The sequence below is a fragment of the Canis aureus genome, chromosome 23 (genome assembly GCF_053574225.1).
Source record: "Canis aureus isolate CA01 chromosome 23, VMU_Caureus_v.1.0, whole genome shotgun sequence".
NCBI classification, from domain to species: domain Eukaryota; kingdom Metazoa; phylum Chordata; class Mammalia; order Carnivora; family Canidae; genus Canis; species Canis aureus.
In genome coordinates this window covers 33,053,139-33,068,978 of record NC_135633.1, presented here as the reverse complement: position 1 = coordinate 33,068,978, position 15,840 = coordinate 33,053,139, and the positions used below count along the sequence as shown (strand labels likewise).

Here is a 15,840-nt window from a genome sequence, read left to right as displayed (position 1 = left end):
TCTCATAAGAACAAGTTGGCCCAAACTATGTTTGAACAAGTCAGAAAAATTGTGAGAATAGGATTTTTTTTCTCACTGCATCATTTCTGAAAAAGAATGAAAAAGATAGTACAAATCTGGGGAGTTAACAAAGACACTTAACTTTCATGAGGAAAAAAGTAGCAACAAATAATGCAAAAGCGTAAAAACCCTTAGATGGTCTTTGCATGATGATCTCAAGCATTCTAATTTATCCTGTGGGTTTGTCTGTTTTTTTTTTTTTTTTCCTAAGCTCTAAAAGATACTGTTGCATAGTCCACATTCGTGGCCAAACAGCTGATGTATATGATGTCCAGAAACCCTCAGGACAACTATTAGGATAAGATGTGACATTAATAATGATGCTTCTCTGAATTAGAATAGCACTTCACAGTTTATAAATATCTCTACATATAATATCTGAATTTATTCTCATCAAAATTGTATATGGTAGAAAAACCATGTCCTGCTATTATATCCCCATCTTACAGAAGGCAAAACAAATCCTCAGTATCTCCCTTAGGATAATAAGGCTTTAAACCCATCTATGGCTTCAACAGCTGTGATGAGAGTCAGCCATGAGATGCCATAGCAACGGGCAGGACCCGACCAGCTCAGTCATTCAGTCCACCACCAGGGTTTGATACAGATACCGAGATTTTACTTGACTCATGCCAAATACAAATTTAAGACAAACAGCTGAGTTCCTGCAATACAATAAATATTTTTTGACCCTTCTATGATGTAGAGTCACATAGTAAATGTGTAAAGCATTAAAGGAAATATTATTTACTGATTTTTTTATATAGTTGCAAGCATTTAAAGTGGTTACTTGAACTTCTTATAAAACTCCACAGAGCCAGCATTATTACGTCTATTTTCTACAATATTTCCAAAGTAGCAAAGCTATAAAATGTTGGAGCTGGAACTTCAAACCAATTTTGCCCAACTCCAGAGTCCATTTCATGACATCATCCTGCTTTCCTGAAGATGCAGCAGGGGATGTTTTTTATTACTAAGACTCCTAGAAAACCTGAGTAGGTCTTTGAGGCAAAATATGCTTGAAAATAAAACATTATTTCCAAGTAGTAGTCATTATCAGCTCATAATTGAAAGCAAGCTTGAAGAAATGCTACAAACCAGTGTGTTCTGACACAAAAGCTGTCTGCAGGCATGTGGTTGTGGTTCCAATTCTCACTTTGTAAACAGTCAGGTTAACCTGATTTGTTTCTTCTTTGCTTTTGTTTCTTTGAAATTGATGTCAGCTTCATTCGTGGTAGGAAATTGGTTGTTCCACGGCATTCAAAATCACATGTTTGCCTCACCTGTCCAGCTGAATTTAAAATGGAAAGACTTGTCTTACAGCAATTGTATATACGATTTATATAAGACATGTGTATCTGCAGATAGATTAATTTGGTCTAAAGTTGTTATAATGACAGGATCCCTGCATGCCAAGTACAGGATATGATAATGGAAAGAATATGGGGTTTCAGAATCCAGCTGTGCTCTCTTTTAAAACTGAGTGACCTTGAGGAAGTCATTTCTCTGCTCTGAACCTTGGTTTGTTTTCATGTTGTTACAAAGATCAAATAAAATCTGAAGGACTCTAAACATGAGGTTGATTGTTATCATCATCTTTGTCATTAACAAAACAATAGTAGGAAAAATATTTTGATAAAAGAGAAACAGTGTTCTCAACAATATTTTTGTGAAGATTTAGATCAATTTATTCACAGGAAGAAATAGAAACGACAGTAAAAAGGAGAAATTTGCAAAAGATAGGATGGTAAATCTATATTTCCTCTCTCTTCCTGTTTCTCATTACCTTAACAGTGCCTCTTCCTTTCTGCATTCCTTTCCTCTGTAATCTCTTGACCCTAGCTGAAGAGCAAAGAATAAAATGATTAGTCTTTTGTGCTCCTAGTTGTTTCCCGGGGTTATGGTGGGGTGGGGTAGGAGCTAGTGGCAGAGCAAAGCTAGCACTTAACAAGCAGTTGGCAAAGTCTCTTAGGAACACAGAGATAAAAAAGGAAGAAGGTGATGTAGATACACTATGGTCAAGCAACTTGAAGGTCAGGAAAGGGCCAAGGGTAAAAGAAAGATGGTAGGACTTCCAAGTGTGGTTGGAGTTCACCTTTTTCACAATTACAGGGAACTGAAAGATTTCAACTTCACAATCCTCATCTAAACAGCTTTTGTTTATCTCAGAGGGTAGATATGGTAATTACATGAAATAGTATATATAAAATTGTTTTGAAAACTATGCAGTCCTATACAAATGTTATTATTTAATATCACTATTCCCTTACCCTTATCCTTACTTTTCTAAATATGGCTTGTTGACATAGGTACTGCTCACAATGGTTTGCCCGAAGACACTCCTTTTCAGGTGTGGTGTGTAGTGTTTCACAAGAGTTAACATAATCATCATTTCCTAGCAAACTGTTCTAACAGATCACGAACATGCTATTCTATACTCTTTGTTAAATACGATTTTTTTAAACTTACTCTAAAAAAATCAGTGCAGTGATATTAAAAGAATTTTATATGTCCATTTATTTGTCTTTAATTTATGCAGGTATATACTGAAAGCAAACTATATGCTAGGTGTTATGCTGAGTTCTACAGATAGAGCAAGCAAACTTTGTCAATAGCCAGCAAGGATATGAGGGATTAGACTTCACATGATACCCTTATTACACATATAAAATAATTTTTCTCTGGACCATTCTTTTTCTTCTCTTTCTCTTTCTTTCCCTCTCTCTTTCTTTCATGAAATTTTAGAAATTTGCAATTTTAGAAAGAGCCTAGGGGATTCTTATGATAGTGATTGGAGGATTTTGAAAACCACTGTGAATAACCATTGCTGCAAAAAAGACATTTGTAATATATAATGTGTTCTTTCTAACTCAAAAATTTCATTAATTAACAAGTAGCTGGAAAGACCTGTTTGTTTGTTTTTAACCTTGTTAAAGTTAGACTGAAATATCACATTAGCTACTAGATCCCACATTTGCTTATTCACTGTTGAAAACTATTTCCTTATTGAGGCCTAGTTGATTCAAGAGGCCTAGTTGTGAAGTTGAAAATGCATCTTATCTGCATTTTGTCAGCATAAATTCAAGCCTTTTAATGGTCAAAGGCAAAGATAGACTTCTTGGGTCTGTGAGCCTTTCTGATTACAGTAAGAGAGCATATCAGTCAAGTCTAGACTCATATTTTGGTTCCACTATCTAGAACCTAGTCACAATCTAGTGATTTTGCCCTTCTGATTTTGCCCTTTGGTTGCTGTCTAAAAACTGGGACTATAATACTGGTCTGAATAGTGTTGTGCTTAATGAATGGAATAGTGTATGTGAGCATGATCAGCACACTGGTGTTGAGGAAATGGTCAAACCAATGAAAATCCACTCAATATTGACATCTTTTAGATTAAAGAACCAAGGTTTTTTTTTGTTTTCGTTTTCGTTTTTGTTTTTGTTTTTGTTTTTAATCCTTTCACCTATTCAACTCCTACTCATTAGTAGGATGAATTTGGAAATTGAAAGAAGTCATTTGGAAAGCTCAAGATTCTGGCTATCTTAATTTTCTTTAATCTGTCTATGAAAGGGACTTGAATGGCAAAGAAAATGAGAAGGCAGCCAGCTCCAAGAAATTTCATGTATTATTAAATATTTTAAAAAATATTACCTTTCTTCTGTCCACTTCACTCTTCTTTGTCTTTGATATTTAAATCTTAGGGCAAAAATAGGAAAACACAAATATATTCCCTTTCGTTATGTTTAAATTCTAAAAAAGAAGAGGCTTTCCTCATTAGAATGAAACATTCTTTTTTTTTTTTGAAACACTCTTATAATAAAGAAATTTTGAATATGAAAGAATTAACTGTTAAGATTAGTAAAATAATAACATGATTATAAACAATGCGATAAGTAATGCTGTTATTTAGATATTATATATCAAAAGCAATACTATTTGGATATTTGAACTGCATATTACACATCCCATGTATTATGCCAAGTAATAACATTAAGACATCAGCAAAGCAAGTATTAATTTTACCCATTTTACAAATGAGGAAACCGAGGTGCAGAAACACAGAAATTATTAAATGCAGGAGGTAGAACATGAATTCTACTCAACAAATTTGTTGTTCTTTTTTGTTCAAAATACAATCACATAAACAGTCATAATATTTTAATTCTATTATTCTTCTTTATTTCCCATATGCAAGGCAAAATCAGCTCAAAACAAGTGCAGCTCTTCAAAGGAATTTATTTATTTATTTATTTATTTATTTATTTATTTATTTATTTATAAAGATTTTATTTATTCATTCAGGAAAGACACAGAGAGAGAGAGAGGCCAGACATAGGCAGAGGGAGAAGCAGGCTCTCTGCAGGGAGCCCGATGGGGGACTCGATCCCAGATGCTCAACCTCTGAGCATCCCTCAAAGGAATTTATTATAAAGCGATTTTATACAGAAATTATTGTAGGGCTTGTGCTCTTAAAAAAAAAAAAAAAAGTGAATATACTCATGATGCTGGTCCTCCATGAACTCTAAATAAAGACATGAATAGGTTAGAAAACAAAGTTGAGAGTGCCTATTCTGAGCTAGCCACTACGTGCATAGGCTATTTTGTTTCATCTTCGCACAGAGTTAATATGTGTTTTCTTGACTTTACAGATGGGGAAACAGATTGAGGTATAGTTAGCGACATACCTTACCCAAGTAGACATAGGCATGAGGAGAGACAAAGTCTAAACTGGAAATTTGATTCATGTGACTTGAAGAATAATGCACCTTTCTCTCTGTATCTTTCTGCCTTCCAAGAGGGAAACAAATGATTTGTTGGGTTGATGTCACCTCCTCCCATATCCCTTTCCCCTATCTGGTGAGAAGGTTGAGTGGATCTCAGGTATACTGTGGAATCCATGGCTTTACAGTAAAAGGAAACAGGCCTCCCTGCACCCTCTTCTTTCTTGTGAAACAAATAGCATATTATTCCAAATTGCACCAAATGGTGGGTGCAAATATATACCAGTCTAAGGGTTATTTATATATGTAGTGAGGAAAAAAGAGAGAGACACTTAGGTCTTTTTTTTTTAAGATTTTATTTATTTATTCATGAGAGACACACAGAGGGAGAGGCAGAGACATAGGCAGAGGGAGAAGCAGGCTCCATGCAGGGAGCCGACCTGGGTCTTGGTCGGAGTCTCTAGGATCACGCCCTGAGCTGAAGGCTGCGCTAAGCTGCTGAGCCATTTGGGCTGTCTGACACTTAGGTCTTAAAAAAAAAAAAAATCAGATGGATTTGGGGCTGAGAGTATCTTTACCTGTATACAGATGGATTCAATGAAAATTGGTTAAGCCTCATGCCTTCCAAAAAGGCAGATGACTCACTCATTCCAGTTGTAAATGGTTAAATTTAAGAAGCACTTTTCTGAGAAAAAAAAAAAAAAGATAATACTTTTAAGGAGAATTGATTGACTAATGCCCAAAGGAAGAGCATTCTCAATTTTATTTCCTCCAGAGATCTTTGAGCCACTCTGCAAACCAATACCTAAACGACATGGAGAGAAACTAGATGGAAATGAGCCATAAAGAAACTGAAAACTGGGAACATTGTATAGCCATTATCTGAGCCGTTAAAACTCCAGCTAAGCAAGAGGGTGACCAGAGCTCCTCTACCTTGCACCTGAATCACCAAGCCTTTCATGTATTCTTTGGGGTTGCTTTGGAATCAGCTCAACATTTTATTTTGCCTTATAAGTGTGGGATAGTGAGAGAGTCATAGCTTTGGAGTCACACATTTTCAAATCTCTCTTTGCCGCTTACCAGCCAGAAATCAAAATTGAAACCCACACTCATGTGGCTCCAAAGTCCTTGTTCTTTCTTTGAATCACATTGTCTTTAAAAGTAGACATTTCTCAGCAGCCCTTTGTAATATCTGATATGCCACCCTTGGAAGCAATTTATAGTTTAAGAAAAGGAAAACTAGTATTTATTGAATGCCTGTATGCCTATCACTCTGCTAGGTACTCATTCATGTGTGTATAAATGTAAATATATATACCAATATATATAGCAATACATATTGGTATATATATTATATATATTATATCCTTACCAATATATGAGGTAAGGATACAACTGGGGCTGGAAACTAAATACACACACAAACACACACACATATTTGCATTTGTATTTATCTATCTATCTATCTATCTCATACAATTGTATATGTACACATACTCATATATATATATACATAAGTATCTTACATAATTAACACAATAACCCTGCTAGTAAGGATCACATCAATTAAGGTATACAATTAACAAGTTGCTACTGGAATTTGGTTTTAGAGAGGCTTGATTGCAAAGATAAAGCTTGTTCTACCATAACTCGCAGCTTTGGGGGATCAGTGTTCCTTTCCGTTAAAAAAATTAAAAAAAAAAGTGTTTTTCTAGTATAGGAAAACCTAGAATAATAAATTCATGCTGGTACCCAGTGAGGTCTGTAAGCTCTTTGAGGTCGGGGAGATTTTTTGTTATATCCTACACTGCACTCCATGTGCTGCCAATCTACAAGAAATATCTAATAATAACAACCACTTAGAATCTGTTAGCATCTGGGGTGTGTCTGACAGTACAAGTCTATAATTATGATATCTTACGGTTAAAAGGTCATGAATCTTTGTATTTATCTATCTATCTATTTATTTATTTATTTACTTATGTTATTTATTTCTTCTGGCAAGTTTGTAAATGACAGATTGGAATAGTTGACTTCAGTTTTGTGGCTTCTCCTTAATTGCTTTTATTTTTCTTCTGCAATAGGACTTCTCTTGTGATTTTTAATCAGGCTTTTAGCAAAAATATGAATCAATTAGCAATTTTCCACCCCTTTTATGAATCCTACACCCTTCTCCCCTCTTGTGAAAGATACTTCTACATCCCAGGGCATAGACAAAGAAGTAAAGCCCAAGGTGAGAATAAAGGAATTCCTTTGAAATACAAATGGGATAAGGATGAACCTGGAGCTGGACACCAATCTTTTGGCTTCCTGATCTAATTAGTTGGTTTTCTTTGATAATTATGCTAATTATACTATTTTCTCCCTTCCTTCCTTCATTCCTTCCTTCCTTCCTTCCTTCCTTCCTTCCTTCCTTCCTTCCTTCCTTCCCTCCTTCCTTCCCTCACCTCCTTCCCTCCCTCCCCTCCCTCCTTCCCTCCTTTCTTCCTTCTTTCCCTTCCTTCTTCCTTCCTCTCTCCTTTCTCTCTTGTGTACATATGAAAGGGGAAAGTGTACTGGCAATTTAGAGAAATAAGATAAGGTTTAGAGGCTCAAGGAAAACTAAGTGGTCTGTAGGTTGCAGAAAGTAAAATGGTGTGTGCAAAATCTGAAATGGTAGTGATACTGTCAGTCTTTCCTTTGTTTTTAGTTCCAATCTTGACAAAGTTATACAGGTTTTTTTTACTGCTGCACAACAGAATGAAATCCCTGGCATATGCATCCCAAATTGTGCAGTTTAATGTTTTGGGATATACAGGAATCTATATATATTCTAGCATAGTTCGGATCATCACTATGTTGTTTAGCATATTTGTTACATCAGGCTGATATGCTGGATGAAACCAAGGTCTCTTATTAGTAGAAAAGGGAAAGTTGTAAAGTAGAAGGCATATGGTCACTCTAAGGTTTTGATAAACCATGTGTTTTGGATGAAAACACCATGCAGATTCAAAAGTTTAAAGTGCTTTATTCAAAGGACCAGATATAGAGTTCAACTAGCTATAGACTCTTTTAAAAAATAAATTTTGGTGGAAGCCAGAGATTCCCTCTTGGAAAATAAAAATTGTTATATTTAAATCATGTCTGTGCAGAATGAGAGAAAGGAAGTAAATAAGGAAAAACTATGTAAGAAAATGAAGGGAAAAAAGCAGGAGGAAAGAATGAGGGGGGTTTGGAGGGACCACTAGGAAGTATTTGCCAGTGGGGTTGGACAGTTAAGCTAGAAGTCCCATTTTGGAGTGGAATGTCAAAGACAAGTTTGTCCAAAGTTATGTGTCAGCCAAGAGAAGGAGAAATGTAAGCTTTGTTTCACAAGGTATTAAGTGTGAGTCAGGTTGCAATTCAGATCATGTGTCAGTTCTGGGGCCCTTGTGCTTTTTAGCCTACTGCGCTTGAAGGATTTCTCATTCATCTATCTATGAGTTTGGCACTGAAAAGCCAATCAATCAGTATCTGTGGAAGAGAGAGGAGGAAGGAAGGAAGAGAGGAAGAGAGGGAGGGATGGAGGACAGACCCAAACAGGAGAATCAATAAGATTGAGAACCAATAAGAAGTTCATCCATGGAGGGATGCCTAGGTGGCTGAGTGGTTGAGCGTCTGCCTTAGGCTCAGGGTGTGATCGCGGATTCCAGGATCAAGTCCCACATCAGGCTCCATGCAGAAAGCCTGCTTCTCCCTCTGCCTATGTCTCTGTCTCTCTCTGTGTCTCTCTCATGAATAAATAAATAAAATCTTAAAAAAAAGAAGTTCATCCATGGATAATTTGTTATATACATTTTCCATTCAACAGACTATGGCACAACCATAAATGTATTGCTGGATATGTATTATGGCTTGACATGAAGACATGTTCATGATATAATAATCTTCACACAGGTGAAGCACAGTATTTTGGTAGCATATTTATTTGTTTAAAATATGTATAGAAAAAGTAGGGAAGTGCATTTAACAATGTCAACAATTATTTTTCTTTTCTTTCAGAATTTCCCATTTCCTTTTAATATAATGCCCTTTATGACTTTATGATAACAATCATAGTAATAATAATTAAATTGAAATACATGAGAGAAAATAGGAGTGTTCTGGATAAGTTCTAGAGAGAGGTTATCACACCTGGGCCACATTTCTTGTAGGTGCCTCTAGCATCTTTATGTAGTTGGATGTGTTTATTCACATCCAGAGGACCTGGGGGGCGATGCTCACAGGTGTTTACCTTTCAGCTCTCTCAGGTGGTCTTAGACTGTTCGTCCTTTTCTATAGCTGGAACATGCTCTCCTGTCTTAGTATTTCTATTGCATTTTAGCCAAGGTTGCTCAGAAGGGTGAAGGGGGGATGTTGATAAAAATAACTTGGACACCTTATAAAAAGGAGTGGATAGGTAAATTAATGAATGAATAAATGAATGAATGAATTGTAATTTGAAATTAGAGGTCCAAATGCAGTTCAGCTACTAACAGTCTTTAATGTTTTAGCATCTGCCATCTTCCAAACTTATTTGCTTCATAAAATAATTATAGCGATATATATGACTCTCAGAAATATCAGGAAAATTAAATGAGATAACATGTAAAATTTTCTTCATGAACTTTAAGCAACATAAGCATGCTCCTTACTTATCTGGAACACAGCTCTTTATACTTTTTCCTGTAATAATTTTCCTGTGTGCATCATTTCCTCCAACAAGATTCTAAACTCTTTAAGCATTTGAACACAATCTGGTTGAAAGCTGTCTCCATGTTTTTTTATCACACTGTCTTGCTCCATAATTGGTTGCCAATAAATATTTTATTTGTTTTATTTATAAAATGCTTATACAACATCCAACCTTATTGGAAATATTCTCTCAAAGTAACTCATTTAATCCTCATTGCAACTCTGTGAAGGAGGTACTACTATTATCCTGTCACTAGAGACAAGGAAAGTAGGGCACAGAGGGTTTAACTAACTTGCCTACAGCCACACAGGTAATGAATAAAGAAGCCAGATTTTGAGCCCAGTTACACTGACTCCAAAGTATATAAAATACATTTAAAGGGTTGCCATTATTATATCACCAGAATGGATAGAAAGGAACTTCTTTGAATGGATAAGATAATTAATGCAATTTATTAAGCAACCTCTATGTGCCAGGCACTATTACGAATGATTTATATCCATTATCTGATTTAATTCTTTGAAGGAATATCAATATCCTCATTACCCTTCCTCTCCCACTTACATAGGAAAAGATTATGTAAATCTTTGAAAAAAATCATATCTCCATAGCAAATTTTTATTAAAGAACATTTTAAAAGTCATAATTAGATTTTAGGTGATAGCTTTATTTAGTCCAGACTGATTTAATTCATTTCCACTGGGGCAAGTACCTGTAGGCTAACTGGAGATAGAGGAGGCAAGTTAAACCCATAGATTCTAAATGTTACGACTCACTCATATTGCTCTCAATATTAGCCAGATATTTCACCAGATATTTCCTCTTAAAGAGAAGACAAATGAATTTAGGGCCCATACTTAGAGTAGCAATCTGAGCAGAAAAGAGGATGGACTTTAGAATCAGACAGCCCTGGATTCAAATCCTCTGTTACTCTGTGTGTGTTCTTAGGCAAACAACTCAACTTCTCCTGGTCTCTCTGTAAACAGAGATTAATAATACTTATATATTAGAGCTGTTGAAAATATAAATATAGCCATGCAAGTTAAAGGGCCAAGAAGAGTACTAGGGAAGGCAATGAGCTCCTGCAACGGGAAAGGTGAGAAAAGTGGCCTGTAAGAGACTGAAAGAAAGCACAGAGCAGGGCAAGAGTGTGGCAAATGACACGGTCAGCAATGACCTTATCATGCAGAATCTAATGAGCCATGGTAAGAATTCCTACTAAAAGCAGTGAGAAGCTTTCAAGGGCTTCTAAAGAACGAAGTGGTATGTTCAGGTGTGTTTATTTTTTAAAGATTTATTTACTGGGACACGTGGGTGGCTCAGTGGTTGAGCATCTGCTTTTGGTCCAGGGTGTGATTCGGGATTCCCAGGATCAAGTCCCACATCAGGCTCCTTGTATGGAGGTTGCTTCTCCTCCCTCTGCCTGTGTCTGCCTTTCTCTGTGTCTCTCATGAATAAATAAATAAAATATATTTTAAAAAAGAGATTTATTTATTTATTTGAAAGAGAAAGAGAGAAAGAGCACAAACCAGGGGAGGGGTAGAGGGAGGGGAATATAGAGAATCTCCAGCAGACTCCCCACTGAATGAGGAGCCTAATGCAGGGCTCCATCCCATGCCCCTAAGATCATGACCTAAGCTGAAATCAAGACTCGGAAGCTTAACTGACTGAGCTACCCAGGAGCCTCTCAAAATACCTGTTTATTTTTTAAAGAACTCTTTAGTTAAAGGATGCATGCAAAAATTATATAGTTTTACTTTAAATATTTATCCAGTTTGACTTCTTACTAAGTGTCAAGGACTATACCAACATTTTTTTCTTCTATATTACCTAGTTTAATTTTTATACATCCTGAGAAAAACTGAACCTAAAAGATTTTACATTTTACAAATGAGGAACTCAAGTGATAGGAGAACTAGAATTTGAGTTCAGGCTTATCTGACTCTATGTGCTCTTGACACCACCTGGCACTCATTGCTATCACTCACCGCTATGTGTAGCAGTGTAGGGGGTAGGCAAGGAGCACCAGGAGTGTAGGGTCTCGGGCAGATATACCTTAATATAACCCTCATGTAGGTCACACCTGCATAACCCCTTCTCTTTGAACACAGCTAGACCTGGAACTTGCTCTTAATATGGCAAAGGTAAAAGAGATATTCATTCCCATGACAGCATTATGTTATGTAAGACTGCTTTAGCAGACTGCAGCACAAGACTCTTCTACTGGCTTTGAAGAAATAAGATGCCATGCTGTGAGAAAGCTATTTGGCAAGGAACTAAGGGCAGCCTCCAGGAGCTAAGAGTGGATACCTGGCTAACAATCAGCAAGAAAATTGTGCCTCAGTCTTACAACCACAGGGGACTGAATTCTGGGAACATCTACCTCATCTTAGAAGAGGTCCCAGGATCCAGAAAAAAATGTGGCCCAGCCAACACTTTGATAGCAGCTTTGTGAGAACCTGAGAAGAGGAGGCAGCTAAGCTATGCCTGGATTCTTGACCCACAGGTCAGTGATTGTACACTAGTACAGGTTCTGCTGTATCGAAGTGAAAGAAGAAATTGTGGCCACTTGAAGAGTAATATTTGACTCAAGGCTGCCCAATACCTGGAAAGAGAGAAAGTGAGAGAAGAACAAATTCTCCAATGCAGATTCACAAGTCAAGCCAGAGATAGGGCATAGATTATAACTGTAAAGGATACAAGGTGGGGTTACCTGTGAATTGACTCAAAAAGCTCCAATTCTACCTTTTCCATTTTTCCCTTTTCTAGACATTCTGTGCTTATCTTTAAGAGTAATTTTGGATTTTACCATACATAATACAGGAAGATAGAATTCCTGATATTTAGTTTTTTGTCCCAAGTGACTTTTCTTTAGCTAAGTTCAACTGTTTATTTACTTATTTATTTATTTATTTACTTACTTACTAACTTACTTATTTAATATCTTCTGAATAGTCAGCCAGAGAACACATGGACTAGGTGCTTATTCCATATACCATGTTCACAAGTAAAACAGAAATATTGAGCCATTAATTGAACATTTTCATCCATATTTAGGGTGATTATGTAATTTTTTCTCTTTTCCTTTGAAAAATGATATAACAATATAAAGATATTTTAAAACAATTTTTAATGAATTATACTATTTCCTATATATGTGTTTGTCTTTTTTTACCAGTCATTGTCCATATGCATTTATGTGTTAGAAAAGTATGGTCTTAATGAGAATGTTTTTTTTTTTTTTAGCTGAAAGAAATAGCAAGCCCAACTAAAACTGACTTGTACTATAGGGATTGTGATCTCATATATTTCAGGAAGTCCAGAGGCAGAGGTCATTTATTTAATGCCGGTTTATTCAAGGTAAGAAGCTAACAGAGATATAAAGGCACTTTTGCCAAAAAAATATTGGGAAAAAAAGTGGCTATCGAGATCAAGGTTTTAGTTTTTTTCCATCTCTACAAACTGCTGTAGTCAATGTTGGTTCCATTCTCTGGTCAAAAGATGCCTGCAATGTTTGCAGGTATCACATACAGATAAGATGGTGAGCTGAGAAAGCAGAGAGAGCCCACATCTTCTTGCAGCTTTCTTAAGAGCAAGACTATTTTTTTTGTAAAAGCCCTCATCAGATTTCCACTTTAGCTCTTGAGCTAGATGTTACACACCTTGTCCTAAACCAATCACTGGCAATGAGAATGGGATACCCCCCTAAAACAAGTAAAACAGTCTAGAAGTTGACTGCCTACAAGATGAGGCAGGAAGATAGCAGAACAAAATCAGGTAAGGCACCGAGGGAGAAACAGATTCCAGGTGATGTCTACTACAAAGTGCATTGCATTTGTGTTTAAACTGCTTTCCTACATCATCTTAAAAATATATATTATTGTGATGAAATACCATAATTTACTAACCTTTGCCCTAATTCTTTGTTTAATTTCAATAGGTTTATACAATAAAATGTGAGATCATGTTTTTCAAACCTCAAATTTCTTTGCCAGTGATTTCTAGGGATTAGAGTGGGTGAGATTTTTCTATGAAGCTAGTTTAAGTTATACTAGAGAAAAAAAAGTTTTATATGAATTGAACGTTAAAGAGATGATACTACTATTTTAAAATATCATCTTGGTATTTTAATTAGCCCTCAAACAAGCAGTAAAATATATATATAATTTTTCTGGGATTGAGAACTAGACAGTACAGGCAGGGTCCATGACAGGCTAATTTATTCATAATTAGACCCTGCTAGCATTTAGTTTACTTATGTTATCTCGGGCTCTCAAACTTCTAAGTAAATTTTACTTGGGAAAATCCCAGAATTTTTTCAGCATTTATAATATCAACAACAGCACAATCTTCTCCATTTATTGGGTGCCTATTATCTGCCATATTATCTTTTATTATTATAATTAACCCTAAAAAATCAATATCATTACCTCCAGAGATTACCTGTAAATAGATTACAAAAGGACACTTTCCAGAAAGTGGTGAAAATAGCTATCTCGTCTTTGTTTTCTAACTCAAACATCCATAGCATTTCATTTTTTTTTTTTAAAAGATTTTATTTATTTATTCATGATAGTCACACAGAGAGAGACAGAGAGGCAGAGACACAGGCAGAGGGAGAAGCAGGCTCCATGCAGGGAGCCCGACGTGGGATTCGATCCCGGGTCTCCAGGATCGCGCCCCGGGCCAGAGGCAGGCGCCAAACCGCTGCGCCACCCAGGGATCCCTCCATAGCATTTCATTGAGCTAAATTGCCCAGAATAGTAGCTGCTTAATAAATAGTTGTTGAATCAGTGAATGAAAAAAATTTAAGCTCAAATGAGTGTTTTTGCTCCCCTGGATCATTAAAATGCCATTTAAATATCACACCATATATTCTCTACCAATTAAGGTACATTTAGCAAATATAGTCCGTTCAGTTTAAATTGATTCACTTGATTTGATTTGGTTTGTTGTAATAGGTGAAAGTATGGTCCTCCCCAGAGCTTTAAATAATGTTCCTAGTTCCCCCCAATCGCCCTACCTAAAGTATAGCTAATTATGTAGGAAAAAGAATCTTCTCCACAGGAAAGTCATTTTGTCTGCCTGGCTATTTTAGATGGAGTTTATTAGCAGAATGGAACCAGTAATGAAAGGATGGCTAACATGGGTGACCTTTCTCATTAGTCACAAAGATCAGAAGGCATAAAATTGTGGAGAAACCTTTCCATCCTTACAACTTTGTTAGGAAGAATTGCAGATTAAATCCATAAACTCAGGACACTACCATCTTGAAGCAGAGCACTTTCAATTTCCTTTGGAAGCAGGCAAGCAACAAGTGAGCCAGCTCCTATTTCACATGCTCACTGACACGAATCTTGTCAGGATTTGAAGTGTAGTATGAGTTTCTGTGCATTTGTACATGTCTGTGTATGCACATGTGGGTCAGCCTTATTTTGCATCTCTCATGCTACTGGTTTCATACTTATGATCCAGTGAGTTGTATTCACCTGTTGCTGCCTGGAATCCTATACTCATCTGAAGACTGCTGTCAGCACAGGCTAGACACCACAGTACAGTTGTTGCTAGAGATGATGAAATAATAGATCCTTCATAACCTCAATCACTGTGTGTCTTAAGCCACCAGGTATCTGCCACCATGCCACTCACTTATGCTTCCACATGAGTGTTTAGGAAGTAAAAGGGAAGTAAGAAATTTAAGGGATGTTACACTGGTTGACTTCCTCATATATGCTGGCTATAAGGCACTTTGTGTATCACCTTCTTAGTCCTCCCAGTGATTCTTCAGTTAGATATTATTCCAGTTTCACAGATGGGAAGCAAGGACCCTGGGAGTTAAACAGCATACCTGGGATCATAAAGCCAGTAAAACTGCAATTGCAACTCGGGGCTCAGTTGAGGAGACAAAAAGAAATCTAGAGATTTTTGTAAAATAAAAACATTATTAATGGGCTCTTGATATAATCACTCAGCAGATTAATACAACTGCTTCTTATTCTAATAAGTACGTAGCATCCAGATGACACATTGTTATATATTATGATCTTATTGTAAGCACACATCAGAAATAGGATGTTTAATGCAGGTAGCCATATTTATGAAACATTTAAAGACTTCTGTGTGTACACAGAAAGATGCTGAAGGAATAGAGAGTTCAGAAATTATACGACAAGAGAATTTTATTATAAGCTACAATCATAAAATACCTCAATCTAGCTGTCTCATTGGAGCACCTGAGGCTAAATACCAAAAGAATTAATTCCCTTCCCAAAGATCACTGACCTTTCCACTGCATCAAGTGATGGTAATAAAACAATCTCAGGAATTTTCCTTACAAGGAGTCACACCTCAGGCTGATTTTAAGTC

At 36.3% G+C, this 15,840-nt stretch overlaps 1 protein-coding gene across 1 annotated transcript in view; it reads left to right on the top strand.

The window, feature by feature from the left end:
• TENM4 (teneurin transmembrane protein 4) overlaps positions 1-15,840 on the top strand; it is a 2,712,352-nt gene that overhangs the window by 1,008,180 nt on the left and 1,688,332 nt on the right. The gene's annotated exons all lie outside the window — the stretch shown is intronic.